The following is a 13,071-nucleotide window of genomic DNA, read 5'->3' on the forward strand; positions in this document are numbered from 1 at the left end:
TGTTAGTGTAGATACAGTGAGGCTATGTATCCAATGTGGATGATATAAAACTAAAAGTCAAATGTTACGTAAGGAACTGTTCAATACAGTTTTCTGAGTAATATGGAATGTATACCTGGAATCAAGAGAGATGGAAAAAAGTAGGTGAACTGTTATTATGTAAATATTAATCACCGTAACTGTTAATACATTCATTCCACTGTGGGATAAAAAGAGAACAACTGGAGTGCTTCACATGCAACAAACTGCAGTGATGATGCCACAAAGTATTGCCCATCTTTCTCTGTGAAGTGCATTTTACACAATCACCTGCTCTAGAATAAATAAAAGATATGGTAATCAACTGACAGTAAATTTCTGTATTTCTTTTTTATTCTATATTCACAATGAGAGACAGTAAAGAGAGACAATATCACCTGCACAAGTTCCCCGAAGGAAAGTTAAATTTCTGTAGTGGTAGGTGGTCAGTGTCTCAAAATATACAAGCCCTCTCAAAATTCATACTGCTTCTTTCACACATTTCTATGAAAAGACTAGGCATGTTATACTCTCCGAATGAGCCTTCCATTACATTTCATGTAGGATTTCTTCCTGTTCCATTCACATATGGAGTGCAGGAAGAATGCCTTTGTGTGCGTGCAGTAATTAATCTTATCCTCATGACCCCAATGCGAGCGATACGTAGGGGATTGTTGTATATCCCCAGAGTAGTCATGTAAAGCGGTATCTTGAATCTTTGTTAACAGACTTTCTTGGGGTAGTTCACATAAATCTATAAGATTCTTCCAGTTCAGTTCCTTCAGTACCTGTGACACTCTCCCACGGATTAAACAAATCTGTGATCACTTGTGCTGCCCCTCTATGTATACATTTAATATTCTTGTTAGTCCTATCTGGTACGGGTCCCTCACACAAGCAATATTCCATAACTGGTCACACAAGTGATCTGTAAGCAATCTCCTTTGTAGACTGATTGCACTTCTCCAGTATTCTGCCAATAAACTGAAGTCTATCACCTGCTTTAGCCACGACTGAGCCTAGTGATCATTCCATTTCATATCCCTACGAAGTGTTAAACCCAGGTGTTTGCGAGTTGTTCGATTCCAACAGTGACTCACAAATATTATAGACATATGATACTTTTTTTTTGTTTTGTGACGTGCAAAACTTTACATTTCTGAATATTTAGAGCAAGTTGCCAATCTCTGCACCATGTTGTAGTCTTATCAATCTTATCTGAATATTTATGCAGCTTCTTTCAGATAGTACTTCCTCACAAATAACTGCATCATCTGCAAGAGGCCTCATTTTTCAATTAATATCATCTGCAAGATCATTATTATACAACATGAACAGCAAGGGTCCCAATACACTCCCCTGGGGCACACCCGAAGTTACTTCTACATCTGACGATGACTCTCCATCCAAGATAACATGTTCTCCCTACCAAAAAGTGCTCAGTCCAATGACTAACTTCACTTGATACCCCATATAATCATCCTGTTGACAATAAGCATAGGGGCGGTGCGGAGTCAAATGTCATTTGCAATCAAGAAGTACTGCATCTATCTGGTTGCCTTGATCCAAAGCTTTCATTATATCACGAGTGAAATATGCGAGTTGGATTTCACATGATTGATGTTTTCAAAATCCATGCTCTTTAGCACTGAGGTCATTCTATTTGAGCCCAGAATATGCTCCAAGATTCTACAACAAATCGATGTCAAGGATATTGGACGGTTGTTTTGTGAATCACTTCTACTACCTTTTTTCTAGAAGTGTGTGACCTGTGCCTGTTTCCAAGAACTGGGCACAGTTTTCTATTTGATGGCTCTACAATAGATTGTAGTTAAAAGAGGGGCTAACTCAGCGGCAAATTCAGAATAGTATCTGATAGGGAGTTTTGTTCAGTTTCAATGATTACAGCTGTTTCTAAATGCCACTGACATTAATATTTATTTAATTCACATTTTCTGTGAATAAAGGATTAAATTGGGGCAACTCTCCTGAGATCTGAAAATAGAGTTAAGCATTTCTGCTATCCTCAGTTTCAATTCCTGTCTCATTAGCTAGCGACTGAACACTTAACTTTGATGCCACTAACAGCCTTTACATGCAAACAGAATTTCTTTGGGTTCTGTGAAAGATCACTTGACAATATTCTGTTGCTGTCATCACTGAAGGCATCATGCATTGTTCTCTTGACAGACAAATGCATTTTATTCACCACCTCTCAATCTGTAGCCCTACACTTTGTTTTATGCCTATTATACAGTAATCTCTGTTCCTTTACTAGTTTCTTTACAGTCCTCGTATACCATGGTGGTCCCTTCCCATTATCAACTGTTCTACTGGGTATTTATCTATTAAGTGCATGGTAAACTATTCTTTTAAACTCAAGGCATAGTTCTTCTACGTGCGCCTGCCCTGTGCTGAAAGTTTCAAGTTTCTTACTGAGATGGGATCTTAATGATTTTTTTATCGTTATATATCTTCCCGCTTGTTTTAAGTGTCCTTTGGTAATCATTGTTGTCACAACCATGTCATGGTCACTAATACCAGTTTCGATGTGGATATCCTCGAAGAGTCAGGTCTATTTATTGCCACTAGATCCAGTATATTTCAATCATGATTGGGATTCTTAACTAACTGTTCTAGGTAGTTCTCAGAAAAGGCATTTGTCTTATCACGCCCACCACTAACAAAACTAATTTTCCCAATTAATTGTCACTATCTCGGTTGATTTGAGTTTCTTGTCTTTGTGACAAATACACCACCTCCATTTCCCATTTGCCTACCCTTTTGATACACAGTTAAATTTTCCTCAAAAGTCTCACTGCTACCAATTTCAGGTTTCAACCAGCTTTCTGTATCTAGTACTATGTGAGCTCCACTGCTTTTCATGAGCACTTTAAGCTCTGGCTCTTCGGCAGATTTCCACTAGCATTTTAATACTTCCATTTGTGGGAGGCACTTCTCTTGATCTTACACCGATGCTTCTAGGTTTCCTACGGCTATCGCTATCTTACGACACCATAAGAGAAATAAACATATTAACATTGTCTGACATCTGTTAATGACTTCAAAAATAAAATGCACACCTAATCGACTCAAGAGATGACAACTTAATCCTTGTGACTACTGATTAAGTACAGTCTCCTAAAACTACTGCAATGACAAAGAAAATGTAAAATCTTTTTACACACCAGTCTCTCAGAATTTTTTAAAATTTAAGTCAACTGTGCAATATGAACCATATGGAATTTGAACAGTTTCTTCTTAGCCTAAGACAATGGATATTCTGTATTCAAAACTGTCATTCATTTACACACACACACGGTTTAAAACATACAAAGATTTCAAATTCTTTTCAAGCAGGATTTTGGTTTTGCTTTGCTTTACGGCACAAAAAACAACTGGGGTCATATGCACCCAAGTCAAAACTACAGAACACGAAGACAGAAAGGAGTTAAAAAAAATGACTATGTCATTGTATGTATGTATTGAAGTAAGAGAAGACAGCCTTGAAAACTCGGTCTTTTAAAAATTCCTGAAGGAAACAAGGCGCGGGGCCACGGAAGCCTCACATGTAAAAAGTACAGAAGATACTAGTTCTCCAGCAGGTGTCGTAGGCCTTCTCCAAATGGAAAAACAGGGCTACAATCTGGGATTTCTGCAGATAACCATTCATGACATGGGTGGACAAAGTAACCAGATGGTCAACTGTAGAATGTCGCACTCAAAATCCACACTGTGCGTTCATCACCAAATTGCTAGACTCAAGCCACCATACTAGCTGGGCATGAATCATACGTTCGATCACCCTGCAGATGTACCTGGTGACAGAGATGGGGCAGTAGCTAGAAGGAAGGCTTTTGTCCTTACTGGGCTTGGGTACGGGTATGACAGCAGCTTCACGCCATCGGCCAAGAAATGTGACCTGTGCCCAGATGTGGTTGTTTGTGTTAAGCAAAAATGGCTTGCCCGCAAGAGAAAGGTGCTGCAACATCTGAATGTGGATGTCAGGCCCTGGGGCGGAAGATCGAGATGAACTGAGAGCATGATCTAGCTCCCTTATAGTAAAAGCAGCATTGTGGCACTCACGATTCGGAGAAGAGAAGGGTGTCGTCTGAGCTGCCTCTGCTCGTTTCCAATGGAGGAAGGCAGGAAGACAGTGGGAAGAGAAATGGCGGCCCAAGGTGTTGGAGATAGCGATAGGGTCCACAATGACATCTTATGTCAGGCCGGAAATTGGGGAATGGATCTTGGTCCCAGAGCGCCATCAGAGGTTGGTCTACATGACAGAGGAAGGGGTGGAATTGTTAAAAGAACTAGTGAATAAAATCCAGCTAGCTCTTTTGCAATCCCGAAGAATGCAACACTTTGAATTCATCTGTTTATAATGAATGCAGTTCGCCATCACAGGATGACAGTTAAAACTGTGGACAGCACATCTCTTGTGCCCAAATTGCCTTGCGGCTGCTTCAGTCCACCAAGGGACTAGGAGACAATGAGGTAAATGGGAAATGCGAGGAATGGAACATTCTGCAGCAGTAAGAATAACGTTTGTGAGATATTCCACCTGGTCATCACAATTGGGGAAATCTTGTCCTTCGAAGGTCACCAGGGAGGAGTAAAGCTGCCAGTCACCCTTAGTAAGCTGCCATTTGGGTGTGTGTGCAGGTGGGGTAGGAGTCAGTGAATGGACAGCACACAAGAAATGGTCACTCAGGTAGGTGTCAGAAAGAACAGACCACTCAAGGCGATGGACAAGCTGGACAGTGCAGAAGGATAGGTCCAATTGGGAATAGGTGTGCAAGGAGTCGGAAACGAAAGAAGGTGCTCCAGTGTTAAGGTATAAGAGGTTAAGAAGATCAACCAAGAGGGCACCTCTCTGACAGGTCCAGGGAGAATCCCAAAGGGGATGATGCAAGTCATTGAGTAGCAAAAACGAGCTACCAAATAAGCTGAAGGAAGTCTGCCCTGCCGACATCGAATGACAGAGGGACATAAATGGTACAGAGCGAAAAAGTCAGGTGGGGAAGGAGAAGGTGAACTGCAACAGCTGCAAGATGGGTAGTCAGGGAAATGGGTTGACTATGTAGGTCATCCCAAATGAGCAGCATGATGCCCCCATGAGATGGAATGCCGACCTCAGGAGGATGGTAAAACCGAAGCGGGAAGAAATGTGAAAGCTCAAAGTGGCTGTGAGGCAGAGTACAAGAGGATGCTGTGATCCTAAAAGCAGCCGTACATTCTCTTTGCAGAATCAAAGGCCATGAACCTTCCATTAGAGGAGAGTCATGATGAGGAAAAAATGAAGGGGTTTCATCTCAGTGGCTGCTGAGTGACAGCCTGTGTGGAGTAGCTGCCACAGGGCACAGAAGCAGGAGGATCCTGCTCCATGGGATCCACAGAAGCTGGGCATGCTGTTGGTCTGTATAGTCCAATGTTGAAAAATGTTTGGTGGCACATACCAGTGACACAGAGGCCAGCCAGGCTAAGATATCATGTGGCAACACCATCGAAGATGATCTTCAAGTCAGTGAAGGAGAAGACTGTTGGCCTTTGGTGGACTTCTTTGGGCCTTTCCGGTTAGCAGAGGAAGACTTGAGTATTGTTTGTCTGGACGTAGGAACTCTTCATGGGAGTCCTCCTCCTGTCCTTTCCTGATTACTGGTTGTGTAGCTGATGGTTTCGCCTCTTGAGGTAAGAGTTTGATGGCGTGTTGCACAGTTGGACTGTGATAATTTCATAGCCTGCTTTGATCCTGGACAGAAGCACCACTCTATCAAAGGTGGGAAGAAGAGTGCAGATGGGCACTAAGGAGGAATCTACCCTTTTCATCACCCAATGGATGGCAATGACACGCTGATCAGATAGGTAAGATTGGATTTCGGCCTCAGTTAGGCTGTCGAGCAGCCTAGTGTAAATACACCACAGGAAGAATTCTGAGTTCTATGGGCCTCGACACAAACAGGGTAGCCGTGGAGAAGCAAAGCGGCAAGCAGTTGTGATTGAGAGTCAAAAGTAGTCTCCAAAAGCAAAGTCCCATTGTGTAAACGAGAGCAGGATTTCGTAGGCCGGCAATGGCATCAACACCTTCCTGAATAATAAACAGATTTACCGTGGCGAAGGACTGGCCGTCTTCAGTACATGAGAGCACAAGGAACGGTAGGGCAATGGAAAGGGTCTTTGAATATTTAGGCCCATTATGTTTACATGTCGTAGATGTTGACTGGGAAGATGATTGGCTCATTGCGAGAAAATCCCACATGATTGCTAGCATCTCCAATAGTGCGTCCCTTCAAACTGGGGACCCCCTTTAAAAGGGAGCGAACCAGCCTTAGGTGATTGTTCACACCTCAGGTCACACATCCCAACACCCGCCAGGGGGGGCAATCGGCAATTTGGGAAGGTTGCAGCTCAGGCAATCACCTGTCCATTGGGCCTGGCCTGTACCAGGGAGTATGTGTGAACCCTACCTATTGACAAAGGACTGGGAATTACGTGTTGGTAAGTCACCTGTTACACGTCAGACGTTTGGGCCGACGTTCAGGAGTGCACAGGGAGGAAGAAGAAAAAGAGAAACCTCAAATGCCAAAGCAGAGGAGAGGAGAATAGAAACAAAGAAAGGAAAAGGAAACAAGAAACAGTGAGAGACTGTTCTTATGTTAGCACACAGACAATGCAGAATATTCCCAATAACACTCTACACACGTTCCCCAAGGGAGGGGAAAGAAAAAATAGCAAGAGGATAGACATGCAGCAGGGAACGGAAAAGATGCTGCAAAGGCTGGGGCCCTGTGGTAGCCAAGCATGAACCTGCCTAAGAGTGGCGAGCCCCCTGGGGGGGATTCTAGCAGGATGACTTCAACGCAGATACCATGATTAAAAATAATCAACTCATTTTCTAGGCACAGGAGTTTTCTGTTTGCAAAGAATGAAGGGATAAAGTATGAAACAAAGTGAGGAAGAGGTTGGTAAATACTCGCTTTATAACTTTGGTGTATAATGACACTGGTTTAGCAGTTCTCCTGGTGAAGAAAGTAATGAATGAACAGAACAGGTAGGAATGACACCTGTCACTATCTTCAAATTTTGACATATGCCTTACGTATAAAATTGTGTTGTTCGGGAAAGCGCCGGTAGACAGGCACAATAAAATAACACACAAACACAAAATTTCGAGCTTTCGCAACCGGCGGCTGATTCGTCAGGAAAGAGGGAAGGAAAAGGAAAGATGAAAGGATGTGGGTTTTAAGGGAGAGGGTAAGGAGTCATTCCAATCCCGGGAGCGGAAAGACTTACCTTAGGGGGAAAAAAGGATAGGTATATACTCGCGCGCCCACACACACACACACACACACACACACACACACACACACACACAAGCAGACATCAATTTGAACCCAACAATTATGTTTGTTATTGTCTCTGTTGCATTTCGAAATCTTTTCTATCATCTTACTTTCTCTTTTTGTTTGTACAAGTGAATCTTTGTTTTTAATATATTTTTCCCATGTGGAAGTTTCTTTCTATTTTATTTACATCATTAAATTGTGTTGTTCTGTAGACATAAAATTTATTAAGGTTCTCTTCTGAAGACATAAGCATTTCTTTTATGTTAGAGGGGCACACAACATATACTGCTTTCTCTGAAGTCCAACATGCTAGAAGCGTAACAAAAGTAATGGTCGTCCTGCTGTGGCATGTCTGTCGTCTGGCTACATCCCTTTTACAGTACTGTCTTTAGTTTTGAAAGAGGAAGTTGGCTCTTTAATTTATAATATGCTAACATGGAATCATTGTTAGCTTCTTCTGCCTACTCCTGTAGCATGGATGTGGAGAACAAAGAAGTATGAACTGACACAATGGAACCAGGTTGCGAGAGGCAGTTTTTTTCCTTTTTTTTCTGCTATTTAAAGTGTAGCATATACGATCTCTGTCATGGCACTCATGATAATTTACAAAGAATTAATATGTGGGGCTAACCTCAGCCACGCAAATGCAGTGTAACAGTATTAAGAAAGCAATACAAAGGCACCAGTGATAAATGTTTAGAGATAGTGTCATCATTGTAACATGACTTCAGCTACACAAGTTGAAACCATCTCTACATAACTGGAACAATTATTAGGCTACAGGAAATTGTATCTTTATAATGTGGTGTAATGACTAGAGGGTTCCTTTTAAATAAATTCATGGAGCTGAAAAAGACCACATTTACAAAAAAGCAAAGAACTTTTTTTAGCTGAATGTAAGAACAGAGCTCACAAAACTTACAGTACATGTTAAATGAAAATTGAGAAATAAGATTCAATTAACGACTATCCACCTGTTTTCAGGCAGTCATAAGCTCTTAGAATGACACTTATTTTATGCCTTCAATAATTGTTTGGAAATTTTAATAATTTCAAATAATTGTATGAGAAATGTTCAACCTTATTTTCTATGAGTAGGAAACAAGGAGATCTTTACTCACAAATCCTTTTGCACACACTCAAAGCACCCTGCATACTAACTGAGGCTGCATGGAGAGTGTGCTTTGAAATTATAAAGCACAAAAAATATTATTAGAAAACTCCCACAGCTTTAAAAATGTGAGATACCCTTTCTCGCAAGAATGACATGATTGATAATGAAATTATTAGTATACATGGTATGCACAAAATTAGATTTTCTTACCATGTATCTGAGACAATTGCTAGGTTATTGGAAACATCAGCTAGATATTGAGATGTAGAAAATCAGAATATCACAAAAAAAGAAAAAACCCTATAGCTGAAATTAAGCACATATTAAATGAAAATTTCGAGAGATGCATTTAACAATCCACCTGTTTTCAGGCAGTCATAAGCTTTTCAAATAACACTAATTTTACCCGATCAATACTCCCTAATGTTAAAGTTTGCAAATTCTAAACAACTGTATGAGAAATGTTCAACCTAGTTTTCTATTAACAGGAAACAAGGAGATCTTTCCTCACTGATTCTTTTGCACACACTCGGAGCACACTGCCTACTAAGTTAGGTGCACTGAGTAAGTGCTTTGTACATGCAAAGCAGAAAAATTTAGCTTTATAACAACTTTCACTTGAGGGGGATTTATGAACTTTCACATAATTAGTAAGTGTGATCATCATTCTCAAGCAACTGTATGTATAAAAGGTCAAATTATTATTAATAAAATTACATCACACTACAAACAGAAAATGTTAAAAGCGCAAAGGATCCTGTTTATTGAAGGAAATAAAGTGTGGTAATAATGTTGAAACGAGAATAAATGTTTCCATTTATAGTTATAAAGCAATTTGATTTAATTTTTTTGAGATACAAACTACACTAATCACAACTACCATTCCAACCAAAGCACGGGAAGTCACATACACCACAAAAACAAAATAACAAAGTTGTTCTCGTGAAAACAACTGGTGGCCTTGACAGGTAGAGACATAATTGCTAATTCCATCTGATTGCCATAATACATTTCTAGACATAGGTAAACATTTGCAAGAACAATTCATTATATTTCTACAGCTGGCACTGCTCAACAGAATACTTCTGCCACATTCGTCAATTACTTCTACGTCACTTCTTAATGAATTAGTTGGTTAGCGACAAATACCTTCAACAAAAACAATAGGGCTGCAGCACAGTTATTTCAAACATTCATAGGAAATAGTTATCAGAAAGGCGAAAGAATACTGGAACCTCACTGAACAAACTTAAACTACCGTGTAAAAACATGCAGCTAAACAGAAAACTAGCTTTAAAAAAAAAGTAGGACAATTTTTTTTAAAAAAAAGGAATTAGAACAGCAATTACATGAGAGCAGATCTTATGAAAACAACTAATTTACATCTAACAAAAAATGCTACAAGTCAACTTTTTTTCCATCCATGATCACCAATTTTACATTAAAAAAATCCTTTGTGTAGATTATACTTTAAAGTCATTTCCAAGTACAGTAAAATGCCAGGTATTGTGCTAGTGGCGAAGTAACCACTGTAGTTGCTAGCTGACTGAACATAAACCACATTAAAAAATTATTATAATCTGTTGGATGATGTACAATTACTTCAACAGCACAATGTATAGATGCGCGTTTGTGCGCATGTACTGCTTGGTGGTGATGCTGTGTGTGCGTCACCATTTGTTGAGGCACTTGGGAGGAGGAGGAGGAGGAGGGGGCATATCACAAGCTACACTTATCGGAATAAACATGTGAGGGCAGCTTCATTATTGCACCTACAAACATTATAAAATTTGCGCTGCACTGAACTACAAATCGTTTATCTTCTTTTGTCAGTTTAACGCTACTTAATTTTCTCACCATCACTCACTGTAAAGAAGCTACCAATATGTGAGTACTGCTGTTGGTAACAGCCAGTATTACATACTTTCTAGTTGTGTGGATTCTTTAAATGCCAACAGCCTTGCTGCAGTATTACCACCAGTTCCCATCAAATCACCAATGTTAAGTGTGTCGGGCTTGGCTAGCACTTGGATGAGTGACCATCCGGTCTGCCGACAGCTACTGGCAAGCAGGGTGCACTCAGCCCTTGTGAGGCAAACTGAGGAGTTACTTGATTGAGTACCAGCAGCTCCGTTTTCGTAAACTGACATACAGCCAGGAGAGCAGTGTGCTGACTACATGCCCCTCCATATCCGCATCCAATGACACCTGTGGGCTGAGGATGACATGGTGGCCAGTCGGTGCTGTTGGGCCTTCCAAGGCCTTTTTGGACAGGGTTAAGGTTCTTTAAATGACCTACACATATAAATAAATATGCGTGTCCTCCCTATGTGGCAAAGATATCGTACAAAGATATGAACCTCTCAGTAAGCTAACTGAAAACTGAAGGTTAAAATAGCAAGCTTTTTAAGTACCTTATTTGTTTATTTCACTGATCTTTGTGTCTGTTGGTCTCTTGAGATGGTGCGAGAATGACATCTGTAACAGCGCTGTCTCAGTACTGTGTTGTAAAAGTTATAATATGCGGAAGTCATAAGTTTTAATTGTACTACTGAGCTATGTCCCAATTTCCTTCTCCCAATTGGATGAGGACTTGCATTTTTAAATGGTGCTTTTGGGAGACAGAGTCAACATACACGAGAGCAATTGGGGAGAAAAGGTAAATACTGAGCCACACACCGAAACTAAAAGGAATTACATTTATTCAATGTTCCAGAATTGCCACAACATTCTTAACACGCATGCTTCTATGCCTGCACACATTTCTGAACAAACAATTTTTGGTGTGGCTCAATGACAATTACTGCAGCTCTGGACAATCCACATTATCTCTCTCCCAGTCGCTATATACTGAGACAAACAACACTGCCAAGGCAGGAGCACACAGTCCTTATGAGGGTGTGTGTGTGTCACCATTCTCTGCCTAATGAACAGATGAGATTGGTAAGAAAGACAGCAGTATTAATAGTGATACATTTCTGGAAGCAATCAATTACCGGAACACTTTTGAAACTGCAAAACAATGCGAACAGTACATGACAGTTGATGTCCAGGCATTTGGTGGTATCTCTTAACTATGCCACTATATACAGGGTTTCCCAGGAGGAACGGCCAATATTTGGGAATATGACAGGACAGGAACACTTATCTGAAGCAGAAAAACTTCATATGAACATTTGCCCTATTCCAAATGTTTTCCGAGATAGAACACATTTAATGCGCATTTGTTTTTGGGCTAGTGGCGTGTATGTTTGTGTCCTACTCATCCAACCCCTTTGACTGTTTATTCTAGCGTAACCTATCTTGTCCCTTTCAACCTCATTGCTCAGGATGCCTTTCTGCCATCAAACTGGCCCACTGAAGGTGCAGTTGTCCATAACATGTTGTGAGCAAATTAGTGCGAGGGACTGAGAGTGTATCCTAGAAAACATTGGTTAACTGTGTTTGTACTCGGCCTGGCTAGAATGCCGCACATTTACACTAATGAAGCACACATAGATATGGTGTATGTTTACAGCTTCTGTGATGGTAATGCTCTTGCTGCTGCTCACAAATACTATCAGTGCTTTCAAACACATTGAATCCCTGATTGAAGATATTTTACCATAGTTTTCAGCGCATTGTGTGAAGCAGATATTCTTTCAAGCTCCCATTTTTCTCCAGAACATATAGTTCAACAACCTGTGCAGAAACAGCAACATATTGTTGAAATGGTGCAGTGTAGTATTACTACCAGCACACAGAGACTTTATGCATGTACCAGTGTCCCAGCCAGAACTCATGTACGGTGTACATTACATGTAGAAAACTCTTAACCATTTCACATACAGCATGTCTCAAATGTAACTCTTGTATATGCGTACTAACACGTTTAAACTGGACAATGTATTAAATAATACAGAAAATAAATAAAATGTATTTTAAGTGTGTTCTATCTTGGAAAACATTTTGAATTTAGCAGTGTCCACATGATGTTTCTTTCATTCAAATGACTGTTGCTGTCATCCTTAATACTGACCATTTCTCTTCGGACACTCTTCGTAAATAGATCTTCGACATGCGTAACTAGTGTTAGATTTTTAACATTTTTTGTTAAAAACTTCTCCCTCAAACTTTCATTGAATTTCAATAAAGGTAGTTATAGACTCCGAAACTGGAAAATTACAAGCTGATCCATTCTGGAATCAAAGGTCCTTCCGAAATATTTATCTGTAAGTGCTCATGTAAGTAAGTACGGTGCCAGAGCCATCACCTCGCAGCACACAGTATGCACATTCCAGCATCAGCTAACTCCAACGTGAGGTCACGGCAGCAAATAAAAGTTGGCCCAGGATCAAAGTTGCCAGTTGAGTTGTCAGTGACACCCATGACATCCTTGCCTGTTTTAAGTTAGAGAACAGTCAGGATCTTGACCACATGCTTCTATGTGTGTATGTTGGGGAGATAATAGACAGATGCAGTTAACTCAACTAAGGCTATTAGTATGCATTTCCTGCTTAACCTACACGATCCCCATACTCCACCAGTGCTGACCCTGAACTAAATCCTTTATATACCAAATATTTCCAGGTTGATCATAAGTTCTAAAGTGAT

General features: G+C 40.4%; 1 protein-coding gene across 1 annotated transcript in view; it reads right to left on the reverse strand.

The window, feature by feature from the left end:
- The window catches only part of LOC126334556 (dolichyl-diphosphooligosaccharide--protein glycosyltransferase subunit STT3A), a 90,609-nt gene that overhangs the window by 34,152 nt on the left and 43,386 nt on the right, over positions 1-13,071 (reverse strand). The window lies entirely within an intron of this gene.

The sequence above is a fragment of the Schistocerca gregaria genome, chromosome 2 (assembly GCF_023897955.1).
Source record: "Schistocerca gregaria isolate iqSchGreg1 chromosome 2, iqSchGreg1.2, whole genome shotgun sequence".
Classification (NCBI taxonomy): domain Eukaryota; kingdom Metazoa; phylum Arthropoda; class Insecta; order Orthoptera; family Acrididae; genus Schistocerca; species Schistocerca gregaria.